The 13,403-nt window shown below is 35.2% G+C and overlaps 1 protein-coding gene across 1 annotated transcript in view; it reads left to right on the forward strand.

Moving 5' to 3' along the window:
• The window catches only part of WDR70 (WD repeat domain 70), a 139,976-nt gene that overhangs the window by 24,314 nt on the left and 102,259 nt on the right, over positions 1-13,403 (forward strand). The gene's annotated exons all lie outside the window — the stretch shown is intronic.

Consider the following 13,403-nt stretch of genomic DNA (forward strand, 5'->3'; position numbering starts at 1 on the left):
GTGAAAATTCATTTTTCTTCTCTTATTTATAGACGTATTAAACCTCCGTGCTTGTGAGTATAGTAAAGAAGATTATTTTTTCTAGTGTTTCTTGACACTTTCTGGTGTCTCACCTTTCTGGAGTAGTGTAGTTCATAATATAAATTGCCTTTGGAAACTTTTTTGGAGCAATATAAGCCCAATTTATACTTGGGCAAGAAAATATCTTCAGGCTGTGTTTTCTCTAGAACTTGCATAACCATGTGTAGCATTGGCTGATACTCAGAACTAAATTGAGCAAGAGAACTTCCTGATAAGTAGTTTTGGTTCAAAGGTGTTTAGGTATTTGTGCATAATGCAGTTTCTGCAGATTAAAAAAGTAAAATAAATCAAGAATGATTGAGGCACAGAGACACTAAAAGAATGATTACTGAGGTTTCTTTGTTAGGAAATATGTCTTGCAGGCCAGGAGCTGATGTTAGAATCTGAACATTTACATATATAGTACATTTGTATTTGAAATTAGCTGAATAAAATATTACTTATTTTATCTTTAATCTGTGATCAGTTGTCTCATCAAAGAATGCAGCCCAGTTTTAGATTTCATTGCTCTTTTGAAAGCACTGCATGGCAACCCCTGGCAATACACTGCCTGAGCTCTTGTCTGTGCCATTGTTCTTGCTGAAAAGTTTTGGAGGAGAAGCTCTGGGAGCTCTGAAGCACACTGACAATAATCTCTCAGCTTGGCACTTTTAAAATGAAAAGGGCTTACTGTGTAAGCACTAGGCTTAACATACCATATCTTGTTTTGATTTCAATTTCTAAGGAGGTCATCTCAGGACTTTCATCCATTGGGGTAAATAGGTTGGTTTGCTTGCAGTTGACAATACTGCTCATGAGTTATCTGAATTCTTTAAGCGAAAGTTTGTAAACAGGCCTATCGCTTGAACAGCAATTACTGTCTTAGAGCAAATATCTAAGCTTATGAAAAATTCCGGTGTCTTAGCCAGAACTCCCCCACTGCCTTTATTGTGCAAACTTCTGACAGTGCAATGTGTATCTATCTTGTGCCTATCTGTATTAATAGATACTCCTAAGCTCTTGATACCCACAACCAACTGCAAAAATCTATTTATATGTACTTGCTCACTCCTGCTAGCTGGTTTCCTCACCTACATGTATATGCCACAGTGCTGTAATTGTTCAGTAGCAGAGTGACTGTGAGGATTTGAGAATGCATGAATAGCTGATGGTGCATTTTAATAGATTAAATCTATGTTAATAATATTATACTGATTATAATAGTACAAGTTTGTGCCAAACAGATGATTGTATTTTAAAAGCATGATTCTTTTGCATTCGGTTTTCATATTTTTGTAATGCACTGAAATTCAAAGGACAAGTTGTTTCACAGGTAGGAACAGGTTGCCAACAGCATCAGAATTTTCGCATTTTAATATATTTCCCTACGGAATAGTTTGACATCTGCCTGAAACAACTGGCTTGTGAAGAGTAACTTCAGCTAATAAGGTGTCAGTGGAGGAGTGTCTCCCTGTTTGTAGAGGTTTATTAGGATCTCATGATGGCATCCTCTTGTGAGGTTCCTCTCATTCTCTACTCTGAGGTCCATTTTTGGTATCTTAGACTGCATATAACCTGTGGTAACCAGATGAAGTGAGGATCCATAGTACCTGAAGGTTAACCATGGAAAGTAAGGTAAGCTTAAAAGGCAGGCCTTCAAGTGATCAGTATGCTTTGCACTTTATCCTTAAAGCAGATTAGTGGCAATGACAAACTTAGGCCAAAACAGTTTTTGTAAGCTTATCTACTGTGTGTTTCATGTGGCTCCTAAGAGATGAAATGTAAGTTATTAAGAGTCCTGGGAAACATGCAAGACTGGGACAGCAGTAGGTGTTAATGTGAGACAGCGTTAGTTTCAGAACTAAGCCATATCTCCTCGTGGCCCACATGTCCAAGGTGGATGTCAAATATGAGGTTAATGTGAAAAATTCAGGCCTACAGAACAAATTCCAGAAATGGCAGCTAATTTCTGCCCTAGCTCAGCAAACTGTGCAAAATTGGGAATCCTTGTTTTGGCTTCTTTTGTAGTTGCCTGGAAGATGTCCATAGTAGGGAATTTGAACAAATCTGAGCCAAAATTCTTGGACTGCTTTTGATTCAGATGATTTTATGGGTTATACATTCCTTCCCACCACTGCAACTTTTCCTCTGGAAAGCCAATAAGTGTTTATAAGCTGTTTCTCTCACGCTCGTTTTTGGCTTATACTGTACTTTCGTTTCTCATTTGATAGAATACTAAGTTGGAACTATGTTCAAGCATATGTTCTTCCCCTATGTCACAGAGGAAGAACTACTGAAGAGTGTTTTTTTTACAGCTTTCTTGTTTATGGAAACAGTAGTTACGGAATTGTGCATTCCCCTGCAACTTCACCAGTCAACCAGAAGACGTGAAACACTACAGACATGTTTTCTCAACAGTTGCAAAATTGCTTGTAATATGAGCATTATTCAGAGAGGGTTTTTTTTTTTTTTTTCCTGAAGTGTTTTTTGTTTGTTTTTACTTTATTTTATAAATGAGTTTGTAAGGACTTGGGGTATTAGAGTATTACTAATAGACACTTTTAATGGCTTCTGTCTTGGTAGAACCTGAGCAGCTCAAAGGTATGAGCAAACCCACCTTATTTATTGATCGTTGTAGCACAGATTCAAAGTGGGACATTTTTATCCCATTTAAGACATGATACTTAGGCACACAAGCAATGTCTCACAGCAGATAAGTAGTAGACATGGGGTATGAAAACTGTGTTTCCTTATATCCAGGACTGTTCTTTTTCTCCTGACTTGAAAAGAAAGTGCTCGCAGAGTTTCTATGATGTTTCACATGAAGATCCAAAATTGTCATTTCTGTACTAGAAGAGTGTGAGTGACAAATATCTTGCTAGCTGTCAATAATGCTGACCAAGTTGAAGATGCATGTTGATGTTAATCCGTCTCAGTTAAGTGATCAAGGTTATGTATATGACTAATAGTGACTTAATCTGAATCATATACATTTAAATTTTAAATTGTAAATGTAAGAAGACCATTCTGGTAACTCAAGTAATCTTTGTGTGGTGTGGAGTATCTGAAGCAGCTCCTTATGGAGCAGAACAAAAAGTTTATTGAATAATTTGAATATAGATCTTGTAGGATGTATCTAATACTCTACGTCCTTTAACAGTTATTAAGTAAGAAATATATATAAGGGCTTAACATAAAATCGGTAGAAGTCTGCGAAATGAGGCATTTCAGTAAGTTGTGATGTTCCTAAATTTTTGCCTTCTTTATCCACTGCTAAAATTTTGTACACTGTCTAGAAAATGGATCTTTATTGTAGTCTGAGTTAAGAAGTGAGAGCATTGCTTCTGTACACTTATATACCTCAAATTCCTTGTGGATTGACAGTTTTAGTGTTGGGTTTGACATGTGGGCATTGTTCCATTCCAAAATGTGTTGAGGTCATCGCTCTGTTTCCATATATTACACAACTGAGCAATAGTGAATAATAGTTGTTTAATTGCTACATAGAAATGAATGGCTGTCTGTTTAGTTGTATGTCTTGTCAGGTTTAATTGCAGTCATTTGGAATTTTCAGAGATTTCAAATAATTCTTGAAAATTATTTGTAGTGTTGATGGGTATTACAGTGGTTTTAAGAAAGTGGGTACATAAACTGAACATAATGCACTACCTTCCTTTGACATAACAGCTTTAGCTAAAGGAATATACCTTAGTAACACATGCAGAAAGGTGTTTCCTCCAAGGATGGACCTCACATGTGTACAATATAAATGTATCTTTTCTTATTTCCAGATGCATAAAGTCACTTAGCAGTTTTTTCTCATGTCACATTACATAAAATTCTGCTGCTATAACACAGCTTAAATGTTAATGTTTTGAAGGTAATTTATGTGTGGCATGGGAGAATTAGTAATCGAAACAGTAATAGAATTGGAACCAGCTGTGGGAGCTAGATAGGAAATTGTCCTTCCTTCCTGCAGTAACTTAGACGTACTGTAATTTTTAACTCCCACCCCTCCTATTCCTACCCCATGGTTGTAGATCTTCTTTGCATGACTTACCTAATGATTTCCCCCCACCTCCTCAGTTTTAGTTCCTTATCCTAATTGATTAGTAAGTTTGTAGACAACTGGAATGTTTGTCACTAATTGAGGCAATGTGCATAGATGTCTTTTTTCAAGTTCATGTAGTGAACGCTTTTTTACAATCAGAATTGGAGAACTGTTGAAAAGTAGACCGTGCAGACAACTCTCTCTCTCTAGAGATGTGATTGTTTAGTTTTGCTGACTGTAGTGTGTTTGCTAAGAATAACAGGATCCCTGAGGACCTTGATGAACTTCATCAACATTGTTGAATAAACCCTTGTAGCAGATTCTTTATGATACATATTATTTATTCAGGTTTTTCAGATGAGGAAACCAGGGTGTGCAGGAATGAAATAAATTGCATGAAGTCAGAGGTCATGGTTTGGTCTACACCTAAATTGTGTATTGCTTTAACTGTCGTGGTTAAAACTTATGTGGTTTAAGAAGATGGCTCAGTAATGTGATTGCCGTTGTACTGGTGTAGAGGTTCTTGTTAATATCATCTTGATGTTTATGAAACTCTAGGCCAGTGTGATCATCAGAAGTCTTAGGGCATTGGTCTCTTGTAATTTCAATGTACTTCCATATTGTTATTTTAATGTACTTCAGTAGAAACATATGTAACTGAAATTGCCTTTTGCTGAATGAATTACAGAGGCTTAATGGTATCACTGACTTTTATAAAAAGAATATTAAGTTGTAATTGAAAGGTTTATATAGAAGGGTGGCATTTTTTTTTTTTTCCAAAGAATCTTTCACTTTGTAGAGGTGTGATTCAAATTCAAATCTTAATAATTTTATTCTAAGACAGAATGTAAATCTGGAGAAGGTGGAACTGATTTAATGACTGGAAAAATGTATAAAAATCTTCCAAATATTTAAAGCTAGGATACTGCTTCTGGTATTCTTAGTGTAACTTTGGTTTTCATATTTTTTACTTGGTAAGTCAAGTGAAAGAACTTTATACAATTTTTTCCTTAAGTTTGCCAAACAATGATATGATAAAGTCTCTGTAAAGTTTAGATGGAAGCATGTTTTAGAGTCAGTTGAATGTAACTATTTCTCAGCTAGTTAGCAAGCTGCAAGATGTACCACATTAAGAAAAGTTAGGTTCAATCTGATGCTGTGTCTCATGTTGTGTTCTTGTATCCTTACACGTGTTTTCCGAGCTACATTCCCTACATTAGAAATCACATGTGAAATCTGTATCTTACAGAAACTCTTACAAAATTGAATGTGAGTTATGTGAATGCCAAAGTGAGGCTGGTTTATGTCTAAGCTAAACATTTGGCACTTTAGAGAGATGAAAGTTCACAATTATTTTCCCTTTGTGGTTTCAGAATTTACTTATTCTTTTATATGGTAGAATGAGAAGAGCTTTCAGAGAGGAGAACAGATATTAGCTGTGTGTTTGTTTTGTTTCTCCTTATGGTCAGCTGATCTATGGTTATTTGTGGTATTTTACGGTTTCTGAATAAATAACAGTATCCATTTAGGTCAAAATGAAATACTCTATTCAGCTTTGACGAATAATCTTAAGGGTTATGTCTCTGGAAAACGCTATGAAAATGCTAGTTTTTTCGGTTTTTGGCTTTTCCCCATTCTCAATGTGGCAATCATTCTGTGTATCTTATTGCTGTAGTAAAGCTAGGTCTTGACAGAATGTGGGTGCTTTTCAGTGGTATGTGGCAGTTTTGCATACTGTTCTAACAAATGTGAGGTATATTTATACACATTTGAAACTGAGATGATAAAAATGAAATAGACAGGTGGTTATGTAAGCAGAATATAACATATCCGGAATATCACGAGAACACTTAGCTTAACTAAATTGCTCTCCCAGAAACTGCAAAAGAAACTTGAATGACCACAATTATAGATGTACATCAGTTTTATCAGAGATTACAACTTGCTTTGGACAAAGCTCAAGAGAATCTCTCTTGTATATATTGTAAGAACAATTTCCAGGTCATAAATATTAATATAAACTCTGGTTTCATAAATCAAGGGTTTGTTACAAATTGAGAAATTATCTGAATGGGGTTTTAGAGTGTAGGTGAAAAATAGCAACCTCCTGAAATCTATCTGAAACTCCCAAGAGAAAGATCAGGCAGGCTTTTTGGTGTCCTTTAGAAGTACGGTGTTTATATTTTAAAAATGTATTTGCCAACTGTGCTGAGACTCCCTAATTGCAATAGCTTTTGTAAATTGCTAGGCCACTGGAGTCTTTTCAGAAGTGGCACGAAAGAGAAGAGATTTAGTTCATGTTACCTATTGTGTATGGGAACAGTCTCTAAACTACCATCATCTAATAAAGTACGTTTTATCTGACCTAGAATAATGTTGTGAATTTGTAGTTTTAGGAAGTCTTAGGCCGGAATGAAGATTTAATCCAAGATATTTTCTCTTGCTTGCTAAATCTAACAAAACACTCTGGTTCAGATCACAGGAAAAAAAATCACAAGGCTGTGAATTAGAAGATGTTGAGAGAAGCTAGCCACAGTACTGTTTACATATTGAATAAATACATTTATTTCCTTTAGGCATTAGCAAGGAAGTTTAGCTATTTAAATGCCTCTTTAATTTTTGGAGACAGCCTAGAGTAATACATTTTAACTTGCTAAAGAAAAGAATCTCTACTTAGCTCTCTAGTACTTAAAATTCAAGAAGTATTTTTTGTGCTGTTTTGATTGCTACCCAAATTGAAAATGGTAACTGGGGGACATCACAGTGTAGGGCCCTTCTAATATTTCTGTTCATTTTGAAAGCTTATGCATTTGTCATGGAGTTTATGAGTTATCTACATTTTTCCAAGAGAAACAGATATTGTGGGTATTTCATGGGAATATTGGCCAAGATGATTCATAGCAGTGTTTATGTGAACCCTCCTGTTTTCCATAATGTTTTCATTTTTCTTTATCTTTTTCAGGCCAAAATATTAGATAGTAAACGCACACACAGAGAGGCGCTGATTAATCCAACCATGGCAAGGCACCTCTGTTAGGAATTTCCCCGAACACTCTACCTCTTTACCTTACACTCTGTGAGTAGATGATAAAGAGAAGAGGTCTCCAAATGATTCAGAGTCTTGATACATGATACAGATTCTTCTTCTTCTTTTTTTTTTTTTTTTTAATACAGATTATTCTTTTGGAATTAGTTGTCTATTTTTGAAGACTGTATGGGAAGTCTGAGGCAACTGTTTTCCATATTTTGCTGCATCACATTTGTAAATGTAGTTATAGGAATCTAAGCAAAACTGATTTTAATAATATGTAAGTGTGCATCAAAAAATATCTAAAAAGAGGAAATAACTAAAAGAGGAAATTAAAAGGTGTTGAAATGTCTTCTCAACTATGGATGCTTCCTTCATGAAAGTTTGTGGATAATGTATTTCTATAAACCAGAAAACATTCTGTCTTCCTGTTGCTGTTTAAAAAATATCTTACCCATCTCTCATGTTATATTTTCTCATCTTTCTATCTTTCTCTTGAGTGTACTCTTATACAACCTTAGTATACATTTTAGGCATGTAGTTTCAGTTTAAGATATGAAGATAATGAAAAACTAGGAACTAGATAATGAAAAACTTAATAATGAAAAACTAGGTTTTTCATTATTAAGATAATGAAAAACTAGGATGTGGAATAATTTCCCATTTTACAAGTAGTATGATTTTAATTAGTGTCTGAGGGGTAACTTCCAGAACAAATCATGAACATCAGTTTGTGTTTATTTACAAAAGGGGTTTAAAACAAACAGAAAAACAAACAAACAAACAAACAAACCACAATTTAAACTCTTATTACTGTCTTCAGCTTTCACTGCTGTCATGGAAAATCCAGCCCAACAGCTTAAGATGCTATTGTAGTTTGAAAAGAGGACTGAAGCGTATTTTTTTTTCAAGTTGTGAAATACTCCCTCTCAACACTTTTTGAAGTGTTATCAGACAGATATAAGACTTAATGTCAAAGGATGGAGCAAGATTCTGTTCTTTCTGTTCACCATCATTAGAATAGTTCCTTGAATTTCGTGCATTTACATACATAGTATCAGTTCAAATTGAATGCAAGGTAGAAAGAACTGCAAGTGTCTCCCTGTTAAGCTTGTTGAACTTCTATTACTTCTTTTTCCCTAATAAGATAAACAATTGGGTTGGATTTTAGGTGATGTTTCAAAGGGAGATTACTTTGACCTGTAATCTGAACATATTTGATACAGAAATAAGGCAGTAACATTGAATATAAATTGCTCATTTGTTTTTAATTTTAAAAATAATGTAACTTTTTAAATAAAAGTTATTTACAGCCTTCCACCATTGGGATTAGTATATCCTTGTGGAAGGATACAGCGGCAGTTATATAATATTATAGCACATAATGCAATGGCTTTTTTTTTTTTTTTTAATTAATTATCAGTATAAGTTGAGGAGCTTATATACCTCTCTGCTCTCAGAGCTATCATGTCAGAAATCCCGTACATTCAATTGTGATTATTGATGAGTAATCTGCCCACTTGTTTTATACTTCAAATCTCTTAAGAACGCTTTCTTTCAAGGTGTTTACAGTATATAATAACATTTTACAGTATGAACATTTTTATTAGGAGACACATTTATCTCTTTGATTACTTCTGTCACTTTTGATTACCTTTTGTTTTTCAATTTTTTTTTGAATTCTCTGGAGAATAATAGAATAAGTAGAAAATTGTTCTTGCCTGGTCATGAGAGAAGATTTTAGTGCTGTCAGTGTCCATACTGGAGTCCAACGTAGATGCTTTTCAAAGGCATTCTGACTCTCCTGCTCACCTCCCAGCAGTGCGGCTTTTGCTTTTCCATGCAATTCAATCATTTTGGAGAGAAAGAGAGGAGGCTTTAATAACAACTTAAAACACAAATGTGGCATTTGAACAAAATGCTTGAAAATAATAATAATTAAAAAAAAAATCTTAAATGCCAGAAGGCCTGGATTTGGGTTATTAAACATGAATTTCTGTAGGAAGTCCTTCAGTTGAGTCTTTGAATTGCTGCTGCTACTTGATGTTACCTTAACAGGTAATTCCATAATCCTTTGATACTACTTTTTTTTTTTTTTTGTCAACCCCCTCTCGCTTCCACCAGCTATTCTTCCTTAACCCTGTTATTCCATCTGTCTTCTACCGAGGCAGCAGTTCTGCCTCAGACTATCTCTGTTCAATTTACTTTACGAAACCTGCAGTGTCACCAGAAATGGAGAAATCTCTATAAAGTGTAGTTCCTGCCTCCTTTTCTTCAATCTAGCCCATGAACAGACAGCATCTGCTATTTGGAGTGTACCGAAGCAAGACCCAAAAGAGCAGGGAGTGAGTGTTTACACATTTTTGCTGGATTAAATCAATCAGGAAGGACTTTTTTAGTGCAGTGCTTAAGGTATTTAAAGTTAGTAGCCAAGCCTACTTTAACCTCTTTCCCTGCTCTAGACAGGAAAAGTGCTTACATTTATTTTAACTGTTTGCGTGTTTTTCCTCCATGCTGTAGCATAGCTCTGCTTCTGCAATTCTTTAGTCAGTCAGCATTTTGGTAAAGTTCTAAGAACACGGGAGCTATCCAGAAAAGCAAAGTCATATTTGCTTCCAGTGCAGCATCTGATCTTGAAATCCCCAAGGAAGGCAGAATCCCCTATACTGGAATCCGAGGACAATTCCCAACACAGAAAAAAAAAAAAGAAAAAAAATTAAAATTGTTTCCTCTGTTAAATTGTATTCTTGTGGGTGCCCAGAAAAGTTCTCATTTAAGGGCCTGGTGCATGCAATGTTACTTGTTACTTGTTAGCTTGGAAGTTCTTTTCATTCAGGACAGTTTACATATAATAAACTACAGATCTCTAGAAACAGAGCAGTATAGGTATTTTTAGACAGATGCATCATTCTGTCTCCCTCTGCTTTGGCCATGAAAACATAAGTAATTTGAGGACCTGTAGTCTACCTTTGAGTGGTATTTTTGGGGGACGCTTTGGAGGATTCCAGTGGATAATTTTTTTTTCCCCCACGATGTTCAGTTCGTGGTTATTGTGTTTGTTGGATCAGCAGAGTATCTCCTGGGTTTGTGCCTTGTAGTGCCAGTATGGAATTTACATTTTGCATTTCATTGTCTCTTTCCTTTTATCCATTTAAGACTTTGAACATAATCTAATTTATTAGACATCTAAAATGAATGGTCTGGATGGTTCTGCAAGGCTAATAGATGGTTATGGCTGAGGTGTTTTTTCATTGTATATTTGCGTTAGTTATATTGTTTAGTGGATTCTTTTTTTCTAAGGGACCTAACTTTCTCTTCAAGCCAAACATCAAGTCTATTAAATACTGGCCCATTCTTCTCCCACTTCTTGTATCCCTCTGTTTTATACCAAACCTCTATGATGATTATTGCTCATATTTGGTATCCCTAAGAATACCTAAGGATATCCTGTATGATACAGAAATCCAGATTTTAACCAATTTTGCCTTCGTGTATCCATTTTCATACCTGTTTTGATCTCCATTATTGGATTATCTCTTTTTCATTTTTCTTTGATTTTTTCTCAAGAGATCTTGGAGACTTTGACCTAGTTTCAGCCTGTAGTTTCTAGTGGCATATTTTACAAGTATTGCTTGAGGATAAGGAAGCTCCCAAAAGGAACGAGAAAAAAAAAAAAAAAAGGCAAATAAAAATGCAGTATTTACAGACAGTGGGGCGCAGTGAATGGAAGAGTGGTGTCAGGCACAGGAGCTTAACAGTCAGCTAGGGGTGGAATTACCTGGAAAAATGTAACAGGAAACTGCAGATGTCATTCCTGACTTGCACTGTCCCTTTGCAGAAATTATTTAAAAGGTAAGGCTTGCTTTTAATTTTTGGGTAAAATTGAGAATTCCTACAATACACTATTTTATGGGCTTAATGCATATTAATCTTAAAAAAAGGCAGGGGAATTGGGACTTTTTGTAAAAAGTAACAGGAGATATGTTAACACCAAAAATGAAAAAAAGAGAGAGATTTACTGTCATCTTTGTTTTGATATGTAAAAAAAAAAAAAAAAAAAATCAACAACGTATAGTATTTCAGTTCATCTTAATCTAATTACATAAAAATGTGCAAAACAGCATTTTTAAAACATTAAATGTTTGTGTGTAAACTAGAAGCTGAAATCCAAGCAGCAACTGCAAACACCTAGCAGTGTGAATGCATTTTGGTTGAGCTCTACCTCTCTGATTAGTAATGCTCCAATATATGCAAGATATTTATAGTATTTGCAATAGCTTAGGAAGTTTATAGTTACTAAAATAGAATAACCCAATTTGTTTTTTGTAAATGTTTGGCTGAATTGAAGATGTTAAGCCAAGATATGTTCCTGGGGGTTGTTATCTTAATTTTTGTTTTGAATAGTTTGAACAGTCAGGCATCCTTTGGACACTGCAGAATGTAGCACTGCTTGCTCTCTCCAAATGTCTGAATTTTAGGGTCAGGATGTTTGATTTATAAGGTGACAGAATTCCTGTTGTTTTCCCTTAAAGATAAGTAGCCAGAACTGTGTTTGATGTGGGTGCACTGTACAACAAAAGTGTTCTTGTGTGTTTCAGTATTCTAATTAAAAAAGAGATTTGATTATTGTCACCTGGAGGAGCTAGCAATTAACTAAGTTTATGCTAGCACATTTTGATTTTTAACCTGGAGGAATTGTGTGAAAATGTTGTTTATTTATTTAGGCTTTTTAGCTGTCATTTCTTGGTCATTCGGTGGTATTTAGTGAAAAACATGTAAATCATTTCATTTGGAACTACCCAAGAAGAAAAAAAGATGTGACTGAAAGCAGTTGAGCTTGTCACTTGCTATTGTAGATGGTAGTCTATCTGCAATTGTGGTGCTCTTAGCTGCTTTATTTGTAATAAGGATATTCATGAGAACCTTCTGTTTGAGCTGTTGAAAATAACTCTAAAAGTAATTAAGATACTCTCAAAATTAAACTTACTGCTAAAATAATAGGAATAAAACCTGCCTTTGCAGATTGGAATATAAAATTAGCAACCCTGAAGTGATTAAGTTGAGAATGACCACAGTACTGTTTCTCCTTGCAGCAGTAGATGAAGTTTATCCGAAAGCCTTTGATTCACAGGAGTGATGCATCCTTTGTGACAGCAACATGAAGCTTTGAAACTGTGTTGTTTCCTTTTCATGCTTCCTTCTGTTTTTATGAAATGTGCTTAGATAGCAAGTACAGTCAATGGCTGCTGAGCAGTTTTTTGCATTCCTACACCATTCAAATACCATTTTATAGTATAGCAAATTATCAGGCATGGAAAACTGTGTGTTGCACTTACACCTTTCTCTGGGTGATTTATAGTGCCAAGTGAATGATAAGCTGAATTTCATAATCAAAGCTTCACTTGGGCATTTCAATTTACACCTGCTTCTCAACTTGTGAACCTGTGAGATGGCGGAAGTAGGACATAGGGACGCGTGGGCTGTACCTTTCACAGTGTTGTGTGCAGCTTTATGTAAACATTTACTGTTACCTGTTCAGACTTTGTGTGGACCCAGAGTCCCATGGGTATTTTTTTGCTGAAGTGTATGTGTAAGATTTACATGCTAATACTGGAGTTCCCTTCAGATGCTTATGACTATCAAAGATGTACGTATACTGTGAATGTGAAAACACCAGGTATGAGTCTTCTGCTGGGTTTACATGGGAGAGAGTGGGAGGGAAAAGGAGAGGTGGGGAAAAACTGCATTTGGTTTGAGAATCAGGGACGTTGTCAGTGATAAAAAGTAGAGTTAGAAGAATGGTATGTTCGGCTAAATCAAAGATGGAAGAAGTTTCAATTCTACCAGAGAAATAAAGATGATAGAACTAGAGTAAAAACAAAGACAAACAAAAAAAAAACAATTTAAAAGAGCCTCATGCCTTAGTGACTTTCTGTAGAGGAGTGGAAAAAAAAAAGGAAGGAATTGGCAAAGATGGATAAGAAGAGAAATGTAACTTAAAAAGTGTGCATAAAAATTATCTTAAAATTATGTTTTGGCAACAGCAAATTATAACCAAGATGTCTGGCATCAAAATGATGGATTGTGTCTGTTTTAGGAAACTTAGTGGTACCAGACATGAATATTTTGAGAATAATGATTCGAATGACCTTTGTAGAACCTTCCAGTCACTGAAATACTTCCAGAAAGTTTCATTCTCTGTAGCTATTTGTGTTACAGATGTTAGTGTGATGTTTTAAGCTGTAATTGTCTTCAGTCTGTATC

The sequence above is a fragment of the Netta rufina genome (assembly GCF_964035555.1).
Source record: "Netta rufina genome assembly, chromosome: Z".
Lineage (NCBI taxonomy): Eukaryota > Metazoa > Chordata > Aves > Anseriformes > Anatidae > Netta > Netta rufina.